This window comes from Athene cunicularia (genome assembly GCF_003259725.1).
Source record: "Athene cunicularia isolate RWA chromosome 2 unlocalized genomic scaffold, athCun1 chr2_part1, whole genome shotgun sequence".
Classification (NCBI taxonomy): domain Eukaryota; kingdom Metazoa; phylum Chordata; class Aves; order Strigiformes; family Strigidae; genus Athene; species Athene cunicularia.
The window spans coordinates 43,719,028-43,730,117 of NW_020799095.1; the positions used below are offsets into that span (position 1 = coordinate 43,719,028).

At 35.2% G+C, this 11,090-nt stretch overlaps 1 protein-coding gene across 1 annotated transcript in view; it reads left to right on the top strand.

Annotated features, from left to right (window-relative positions):
* The first annotated feature begins 2,539 nt into the window (after positions 1-2,539).
* Positions 2,540-11,090, top strand: part of LMBR1 (limb development membrane protein 1) — a 61,782-nt gene continuing 53,231 nt past the window's right edge. The window contains exons 1-3 of the mRNA XM_026842258.1: positions 2,540-2,607; positions 5,038-5,077; positions 7,329-7,468. The gene's annotated coding sequence lies outside the window, so the exon portion shown is untranslated. The remainder of the gene's footprint in view (positions 2,608-5,037; positions 5,078-7,328; positions 7,469-11,090) is intronic.

The window sequence follows — 11,090 nt, forward strand, 5'->3', positions numbered from 1 at the left end:
ATTATGTGACTTTTCAGTAATAAACAACTTTGTAAATATTTGATAAAGCTGTTCTCAATTCTGACAAAAGTAGAAGGATAATTACACCAAGTTATATAGTTACACCTTAATGCCAAGTTGCAAAGTAGCTGTCATCTAACACTAGAAATGCAACGTTTGCCAGTTCATGTTACTGGATGTCTTTCATCTGCTGCACCCTCAAAATACCTCAGTTATTTCAGTGGTACCTTATAAGTACAGACCCACATTTTCATTGTAACTCAGTTATAACAGATAGAATAAAGGTCATCTACTTTGAAGATACAAACAAGATTGCAGTATTTTTTATTCTTCAATAAAATTAAACCAAAAATGAGCCTAACTATACCTTAATTTTACACAGGGCACTGTTATTTGGGTCTGATGGCTTTTAAAGAGTTTTACTGACCCTCTGTATGTGATACCTGATTTTCAAAAGTGGATGTCTAAAATTAGATGTCTCTGTAGCCTTGGTCTAGTTTTCAGAGGAACTGGAAACTTAGGAAGGACTCTCTTTCAGCACTGGTATTGCATTTTCCCATATTGAGAGGACAAGCTGTGTCAGAGTACTCTGAAAACCCAAGGCTGTTCTCAGCTTATTTTGTTCTTCCTGATTCAAAAATATACCAGCCTATTTTTAAAATTAAATCTTAATAAAATTATTTATTATTTATTTGAAGAATGAAATTCTTTATCAAAACCTTTTCTTCTTTGAAGCATCCTGTGGAAAGTTGGAGTGGTGAACACTATTTTAATTCAGAGATCTAGTTATGAAATCTAATTTTCAGCATCTGTATTTCAGGTATCACCGCTGTGTGTTTCCTGCACAGAGAATGAGCTCAGTTGCCACTCTCAGACCTATGGCACCATAATACTTCTGGGAGACATGCGTAGGGCAGTTGGAAGCATCCCATATGCCAGGCTCAGACACTTGACTATGCTTTGGTTTTTTAATCTAAAATGTCTGACTAGACAAAAGAAGGAACTCAGTTTATTTTTTAGTACTTCTTAAAAGGTCTGTCTTTCCTGATTGTGCGATGCATTCCCCTCCGCCCTGATTCTGCTAATTTGGATGTAATATGCTTATTTAGATGTAAATTTTTAAGGGCTTTTTATTTAGATGTACATTTTTAAGGGCTATCATCACTACCTTTGCTTTTTTTTTCTTTTCACTTAGGGTAGCTTTTCTGCTCTTGATTTATTTTTTTTTTTGTTAAGACAGTGAGTTCTTAAAAGTAACAGATCTTTAAATAAGCTCAGACTGAAGTAGAACACATTATAAATTGCATATGTAGACTGGGCCTGTTTAAAAAAAAACCCACCTTGTACAGGTAATAGGGTAAACTCACTTTATTAAAAACTGCTAAAACAGTTTTGCCTGATTCAGTTGGTTAACTGCTGTCTGTTAAGACGTATTAGGTGGCTACTGGTATTGTGCACAAGCACTGGGCTGCTTCATGTAGCTTCTCAGTCTGTGATGTGCAAGTAATTGGTTTCCTGCAAGTTAATAGAAAACAAGTACACTGCTGGTAGCGCTGGTCACTGTGGCTGCTCAGGTGAAGGCTCAGGGCCCCAGCATCATGGAATGGCATGCTTTGTTCTTGTTTCTTTTCTGATTGACTCATGTTTTTAATAGGTATCAACAAATCAGATTAAGGAAGCAGCATTGAGCCACTGATGCCTCATTCAGGAACAAATAAAATGTGGTGGTGTTGGGTTTTTTTTTCCGTTTCCTACAAAGGCTTGGAGGGTTAAAACTGTCTTGCTCTTTGATTCCTCCAAGATTTCCAACATATTTGTAGGTATTTTGGTCTTACCATATTATATTGAAATTCTAGTGCTAAATCTTAGAAACACCTTGATGCGAGTCACGCTGGGCTCAAGATACATCTAACCTAGATAATTGGCCTACCTTATGAGGATGGAAATTGCGCCCTTGGCTTCTAACTAAAGGAAACAATGTGTTTGACTAGCTCATGCTTTGACGCCGACTATAGGTAGATGAGTCCCTTGTGTGTATTGTCACCTGAAATTTGTTTGATTCAAGACATGATGGAAATTGTAAACATAACTGCTTTCTTCTTTCCTCATGTTGATAATCTACTCCAAAATAGATCTTGACAAGCCTGTCATATAAATACAATTATGCTTAGTTTAGATGTAAAAAATACCACGCTTTGTATCCCCTTCACAAGTCAAGTGGATTCAAACTTCAAAAAACAACCCACCTTCCCAACTCTCTTCCAAACAAAAAATCACATTGTAAATAAGGCTTTTTTTCTTAATTTTTTCTTAATAATCGATTCAATACCTCTTACTCTAATTAAACTGTTCTTATTGGTTTATATTAATAAGGTATAAAACATAACAGTGTTGATGTTTACATAGAATACACTTTTGTTGATCTGAATTAAATTTTAAATTTTAAATTGTTGATACTGGATTTTTTGTCTACTCTTATTATAATTCAGGCATTTCTTCACAACCCCATAAATGCAATTTTTTTTTTTTTCCAGATCTGTTTTCTTCTATTTGCTGTTCTCTACATAGTTTCCTACTTCATAATCACAAGATACAAAAGGAAAGCAGGTAAGCATAGACTTTTTAATATATTCAAAAATAATTTTGTTTTTCAAGTGAATAGGTGATTCTTTTTCTCCCCGCCTCCACAAGGAAAGCAGAAGAACCAGATCTCTAACAAAAAGTAGGCTGCTGGTCTATGGCAGCCCAGACTGATCTGACTGTATATGCTGCTGTCGTTGCCTTCTGTCTGCTCCCTTTGTCCCTGGGCTGTGAGTTTCCATTACTTCCCTTGTGCCTGTTCAGACCTTTCAATATGCCTTCTAATATCACTGTCCGAGGGAGGGAGTGCACTGAGCATTTCAGAAAAGGATCAGAGAGCCCTGTAGCTGGCACTTTGCTATTGTGAGTGAGAGTGGGTGGCTGTTATGGAGGTGGTGTGGATGGCCACAATCAGTTATGTTCTGGCTCCATGGCAGCCTAAATTTTAACTGATTTGGAGAGGAAGAAAGGTGTGAATGTCAAGTAGATGCTTCTGCCTCCCTTGCCTTTAGATCCTGTTGTTCTCCTTTCATGTCTGCTTCTCCAGAATAAGTATTTTCAGGCTGTGGTCTAGCACCAAAATCAAGTTCAGAGCATTAGCTGGTAAAGTGAGAAGGTTGCCAGTAATACAGAAGGTAAATAGTGGATTTTTTTCTAAAAATCCTCCTTTGCTCAGGTACATATATTTCAGTGTTCTTAACCTGTTCCTTATGACCTTAACACTGAAGTCTTATTCCTTGAGATAATACTGTATATTTTTTCTTTTAGAAATATTGTCTGCCTGAAACTAGTCTGTAGGAACCCCTGTCACTTTCTTCTAAGGACAAAGAGTATTAAAATCTTTACAAAATGGCAGAATTTTTCACTTTTGACAGGTTATCTGTGACCTTGGTGCTCAGTAATAGTCATGCTGAAGAAGCATTCTTATGCATAATGATCTTGGCACTTTGAAATTTAATGGGAACTGTTCACTGAGCTACAGTGACCCATGTTATGATAGAGCTGCTTTCATAGATGGATTCATGTTTCTAAAAAAGTAAACTCTTCAAGAAACTTAGTGCCTTTAAAAAAAGAAAGTACACCTCTTTAAACATATGAAATGGTTAAACAAATGAGGAAGATGGATACTGTCTCCTCATCCTGGTATGTATTTTTGATACTACAAAGCTGCTACCATTTTGAGATAGGGAAGAGCAGGAAGAAGGAACTGGTTTGGCAAACACTATTGGAAGTAACAACACATATTATTTTTTTGGCAGTTCATCTCATCTGCTAGTGAGAGGAACTGCTCTGCAGCTGTCCTGACTTTATTAAAGCTTTGTTGTGAGCATTTAGTTAGGCAAACTTTGTAGCCTGCTAGGACCTTTCTGATGAGACACACTTGAAGAGTTAACATGTTTGGAATTCTTTCAGGGCAAATTGTTGCTGTTTCTACAACAAGCTCTTTAGCCAAATGATTCATAAGTGATCTTGACTTAATATCTCAAAACACCATGAGATTCCCATCAAAATAACAGAAAAATAACCCAATGTGCTTTCACAGAAGAATTCCAGATAGCGTGATGAGTAGCTATATGTTTATTTCAAGTGTGTGCATGATTCTTAAGAATTTGAGACACCCGGCTTTATTTTTAGATTTTAAAATAAATTTGAGTTACCTCTCATGGAAAACCTGGGAGCCTTAAAAGAAGAAAGATGACTCAAATTATTTCAAATGTAGAAATGAATATATTTGTGTACAGATGTGTGTAGAAAAGGATATAAAGAATAAATGAAGAATATATTAGCGATTGACCTCTGAGTTAAATGTTGATTTTATTTTAAAAAGTTAGAATATTAGTTGAGGAATAAGTGAACAAAAATGGTCTAAAATGTGAAATACCAGAAAGGAAACCATGGTATCTTAAATCCATAAAACCAAGAACAAGAACGATGCTCCTTCCCTGTCTTCACTAAATCCCCGAGTCGGAATGAGTAAAGGGAAGCAGCTGAGAGGTCATCACTACTGTCATGGGTATGCTTTCTCGTTTTAAAAATACATTAATACTGAAAATGAAACATCTAGGAATTTATAGTATTAGTTAGTATGGACCCTAAGACTTTTCTGTCACTTAGGAACTCTGAAACAACAGAGACTAGCAGCAGCCATGGTGGTAGTAGCAGTCTGAAAGCTTGTTTGCTGTAGAGCCCTCTGGAAGATGTTTCCAAGAAGTTTTGATATGCGTATTTAAATAAAATGAAATAACTTCATAGTTACATTGACTGAAAAGAGTTTAAGGCTAGGAAAAAAAGAGTATTCATTTTTGATAAGAATGTTCTTTAAATATTGATGTTAACAAATTGTTTTAGTAATCCTAAATTTTAATTGTAAATTAAAATGATTCTTACGTGTATACATTTTAACCCGAGGAATGACAGCTAAGTATTGAGTATAACCTGTTCTAATTTTATTTTCAGATGAGCAAGAGGATGAAGATGCCATCGTTAACAGAATATCGTATGTATAGCTTTTTTGCAGAACTTTTTTCCTGACTATATTGTTATGAAAGGAATCTTGTATGCTTCCAAATAAATAACAGTACATTTCAAATATGACAGCAAATAGATTGCTACAGGGCAGAGGAAAAATATTTGGTCAAGTGGCACCTTGTGTTATGAAAGACATGACAACAGGCAAGGCAGTTTGGTCTGGGGCTTTTTTCACCTGTGGTTTTCCTGGTAGGCATGAAATTGGCCAAAATACTACATGAGGGCCTGATACAAGAGGTGGAATTCAGTTAACTGACCCTGAAGTGGACATCTGTATTTGATCATCTTAAGGCGTAAACCAGAATAACAAATGAAAGACAAGCACTTGCCAGAGCTGTTGGTCTGCCAGCAACTCTTTCTCTTCTTCCTGTTCCTTTGTAAAGCTGGATATTAATCTTTCTTATTTAAATATATCTGAAGATCTACAGAACATCTGTGAGCTGCTGCCACAGTTACATGATTTGATAACTATGTGGACTTGCTACTTGCTTATTACAGTGTTCTTAGCTCTTCCGTGGTGGTACTGTCATCCTCTTAGAAGGAGAGCTCATTGAGTATTTTATTGATTTGTCTTGTACCCTGGGAAAGTGCCGAGTACATTGCAAGCTGTTCACTTTCAGCTGCGCATTTGTGGCAGGCTTGAAAGATGTACAAAGGTGATGTAAATCTTAAGTGTTCTGCTGATGGTAGTGTCTGATAACAATATTTTTTATAATTTGAAATTAGTTATTAGCCACAAGGTCTAATTCAGATCTAGAGAAAAATACACACTTTAAAATGCTGTGAAACTCTTCCCTCTCAAGTAGAGTAGCATCTCCCATGTTTTTAAGACTATAGTGAAGGCTCTTCTAGATTTATGATTTTCATAGCAGTGGGGGTCTTAACCTGGTTCTGGATTTCAATATTCAAAGAGCAAAATTTGTCTTGTTAACTGTTATCTGCCCTGCATCTGTTTTCTAGGTTATTATAGCTTTAAAATACCAATTGTAAATACTGCGTTCTTCATGTACAAACAATGTAAGACAAGATGAGCAATTCCGTTAGAGTCTTTCATCAAAAGTGTTGTTATAAAATGCTTCTTGTTCTTCCAGCCTAAGCTTTCTTGTTCCTTAAGTGTGCATGTTATTTTCCAGAAGGCAATAACTGTCAAACATATGCAAATGGATATTTCTTTGCATAGCATAATTGTCAGGACTTAAGAAGTGGTGGAGAGAAAACAAAGCCAAACTGCTCTAGCACCTTGCTAGGCTGTAATATGTTAAGTTTCATAATTCTGGTTTAGAATACTTAAATAAAAGAAAAAAAAAATACCTAAGAGACCACTAACAAAGCCACATAAGAATACTTTCTAAAAATAAGTCACCCAGACTTTCTTCTGCAGTTAAGCTGTAGTTTCATTGTGTGAATAAAAAAGGGATTCATAGACTGTTAAGGAAAAGTAAGATCTCTGTAAGCAACTTACTGACATTCCTGTTGTCTGAACAATCTATTTAAGTATCTTTTGTCGTGCAATTTTGAGAATGATTTCTGATTTTATTCTAGCATTGGATTAGTTCTGTAAGAATGTTTTTGGTTGTTTGTTTGTTGGTTTTGTTTTTTTTTTTTTTAAGAACACAGTTCTTTTTAATGCCACAAGATGGCATTTGATATAAATTGTATTTTGGATCTAAAAAGAATTAAGCTGACAATTTCTCTGTATTGACTTAACAGCTACCAGAAAACCCCGAGTAATGAGATGATACTCAAATAGTTTAGTATTAAAATATTTGATAACATATAATTGTACTCATTACTTAGACATTAAAAAGCTTCTCTGTTTTTAAAAATTGTAGGAAGAATATAGAAATGGATTTTTTTTTTATTCTAAGTGTGTGTGTGTGAAATGAAAATTAAAATAGGAGACTTATGAAAAGGTGTTATGTGAACTCCAGTAATTTAACATGTATGACATTGGAATTGAATGCATGCAAGCCCCAAGAGAATAATTTTGGTAGTTGGTAAAAACGAATTATTTTTACTGGATTCTGTGATCTACTTGGTATTTGAAATTTGCATTCTGGAAGTGAAATACTCTAGAAATCAGCTTCTCTTGTCCCTTTACAATGTAAGAATGTGTTTTCCTCAAATGCTGATTAATAGGTTGTCTAACTACTTTTTTTTTTTTTTTCCCTGTTCAGAGCATGCTGATGGTAACAGTGGTACATTTCTTTAAATTTCAGGCTGTTCTTGAGCACCTTCACTCTAGCAGTTTCAGCTGGTGCAGTCCTGCTTCTACCTTTCTCAATAATCAGCAATGAGATCCTGCTTTCTTTTCCACAAAACTACTATATTCAGTGGTTAAATGGCTCACTAATTCATGGTTAGTACTCAGCATAACGTAATTAAAATGGATGTCTGTTATATGTGTACAGATATATTCTTATTTTCAAACTACTAACTCCATGTTCATTTAAGATGCTAATTGAATTGTTAATATGTTATTGGCTAGTTGATGTTGCTTCTGTGTGATATATCACAAACATCTGTCTTAACTGTTCTGTTGGATTTTCTTAAAGAATTTTGCAGACTCGATGGAGTTAAACCAAATTCACTGCTCTGAATAGTAATGTGGAATAAAAGCTATTAGAAGCTAATGTGGAAACATGCTGTTCAAACTTCTTCCTTGTGTGTTAATGCAAGATTCATAAATCCATCTCTTTATGATTATAAATATAAATTTATTCTCAAGATGAAAAAATTGTTTTAAGAAAGTTACTAGCTGTGAGCAGTTGGGATTGGATTGTTAGATTCAACTGTTAATGATTTATTGTAAACAAGCAAAATTATAGAATATGAGCATATCGAGTGTGGTAAAGATGCTCAATAAAAATAAACTGTTTTAAGGAAAACAAGGTGCAGGAAAAGAATATTACTTGTACTTGCAGCAATGATGCCTTGATGTCTGGCAGAGTGAGCTTTGCATGCTTTCCAGTATTGGTTAACATGCTTATGGCTATGGCATGTGTAATGGATACTAATATTTGAAAACGGTTTGGACATTTGTATATGTCTCAGGGAAATAACTGGTGAAAACAGGACATTCTTTTGTAGATTTGGCTGGAGAAAGGAGGTAGTACCTTCGCTATGTGAAACAATTTATTTAATCTGGAAGAAATAATTTACAATTAACTGTTCTGTCCTTTTCCTGCTCTGTGAAGAGGTAGTAATAGGACTTTGGAGGATTTTTCTTTGAAAAATATATAGTTTTTGATGAACGTCTAGTAATACAGATAGCAAATTAATGAAATTCCAGTTCCCTAACTTGTAAGGATATGTTTTTTTTGTTCCTGTTTTGAGGGTTGTTTTAAGATTAAAGAAGTTAACAACAAATTACATGTTGGTAGGTGAAGACAGGAAATAACGCATATTGTCTGTCACCTTTATGAAACTTGTCAAGTATTTTTTGCGTTATCTGGACAGTAAAAGAACTTTTTTTCATGGGTTTTAGAACAAATAGGAGGAGCTGACTAGGTGTGGTGGTCAGTGGTGACCCTGGCTGGTGATAGAGTAGTGTAAGACTTGAGAAGTGAGGAAGGAAAATTGTCGAATAAAGGATTGAGAGAGTAGACTTTGCCCACTTCAGAAAGTCTTTATGTGGGAAAGGCAAGAGTACATCTGGCTTTGCAACTGCTTTGTATAGAGCCAGCTGCTTCTCCAGTGTGCAGTGAGAGGTAAGAATCAGTGTTTGCAGGGCATAAAGCAACAATTCTTCACAGTGGGGATGGTTGAACACTGGAGAAAGTTGTCCAGAGAGACTGGGAGATAAAAATCCTTGGAAATTTTCCAAAACTCAGCTGGCTGAAGCCCTGAGAAACCTGATTGCACCTGCAGTTTAGTTGTTTTAAGCAGCAGATTAGACTACATGACTTTAGAGTTTCTTTATAGTTGTGTTCTTTTATGATCTGTTTTGTCCCACGTCATGGGGGATTGCTAATTTTGTATGTCTCCTACGTGGAAGAAAAAAAACCCAGCTAATTCTCATTTTTTTCACATGGATTTAGCTGCTAGATTTATATTCTTTACTCCCAAACATGAAGAAAAAAAAAAAAAAAAAGAAAATAATCCTTCATTCTGTGTCTGAATTGACTTTGGAAAAACTACAAAAATATATATCAAAGGGTGAATATTATATAATTTTTTCACTCTGTAAGAGTTGCTGCAGTACTTGAGAAAACTTGGTTTAATTAGAAATCTGCTGGAAGAAGTAGCTGTCACATAGGAAGGCCTTTGAATTTTCCAGTGACCATCTTCTGATTTTCATGTGATAATCTTTTGAAAGTACCACTTTATGCATACACAGTATAATTTATGGTTCATAAATCCAATAGTAAAGGCTAGCAAGGAAGTAAATTCAGTATCTTAGTGTTTCTAAGTTTGACTCTGTATTTCAGAGCTTATGCTAGGGGTAGACGTTACTGAAATAAACCAAGATTTACCACAATTGGTGTGAAGACTTCAGAAATACCAGTAGATTTTGGATCTGACCATGGACTTCTGTTACTGCAACTAGTCAGAAATCTGTACTTTATTTCAAAACGTTACCTTGGGGAAGGGCTCCCTCTTGTGGTATTCACTAGGTCTGCACAGTAGCATTGCACTGCTTTGTAAAAACCTATTCCATGTAGTGGCAATACCTTTTTGGAGTTAGTTATTAAATACCTGTGCAAGTTTGTAGAGCTGATAGTGCTATTGTAAGTACTCAAGTTCAGAAAATGTTCATATCTCCATAATACTTTGTCTAGCATAGCCTTCATGTAGGTTTTGCTTACTGCTTTGCATGTTATCAAATGGGAAAATTTGTATTGCTTTAAAACACTTTGATTTTGCTAGATTTATCAGTTACGGATACAGTCTGAGCTACTTGAGTGTAACATTAAGGGTTTTTATAGTGTAGACTGTTGCATTAGTTGTGGCATATAGAAAAATAGAAAATGCACGCCTCTAATTTTTGAAACTAGGCAGAAAACTCATGCCTAGATCCCACATAAATACTCTTACCTAATGCATGTTGAACTACACCCAGAAATACTGGATGTTCACTTGTGCTGTTGTTGGATACAACCACCAGGTGGGAGTAAAACGTAATGAAACTGCCCTGAATAAGAAAGATGAAAAATTGCTGAGGGTCTAATCTGTGTGCCAAAGACTGAGAGATTTTTATGTTTTATGGGGGATATTCTTAGGTTGCTACAAATGCAAGAATAATTAAAATACTCCAATAGACTGCTTAAAGCTTTTATATATGTTGATATTTGCAATTCTCTCATACAATTTTGTTATGCAGTTAATGTAGTATGAAATAATTATTTTTCTGGGTTTATTTTGATTTCTGAACTATCAAAATAGGATGAGAAATACGATAGGGGAAGAAGAGGGCCCTGTAAGTTCCTTACTTTGAGGAAACTCTATATGTATGTCAGCAGCAGTACAGCACTGTCCTTACTTCTCATAACTGTACATGCATATTGTAGCTTTGTAGTTTTAATATTCTGTAAACATGTTTTTTACCAGCTGCTAATCTGTAAATTTCTGGATTTTAACTTCTTAAAAATCATCGTGGATGCGCACCCCTCTCCCCTCTCTTAAAATGCTCTGTGCATACTATCCAGCTCCTAAGCACTATTTTATGTTGTAGATATGCATGTAATAGAGCTGCTGAAGTTAGGACAACCAGGTATTGAGCTTTGCATTAAGTAACTGATGCACTGTCTTCAGTTAGAGAAAACATCTGAGATAAGACCCATGCCCCCATCTAATAGTATTTCTATTCTAACACTGGGGCCTTAATTTTCGGGGGGGAAAAAAAGTTTTAAAAAAAAAAAAAAAAAAAAAAGTCCTCTCTCCTCAAATCTAAACAATTTTAGCTTTCATAGCCTTTCCTTTTGATAGATGCTCCAATTATTAAATAATCTTTGTGGTCCTTTGCTGGACTCACTCTACTA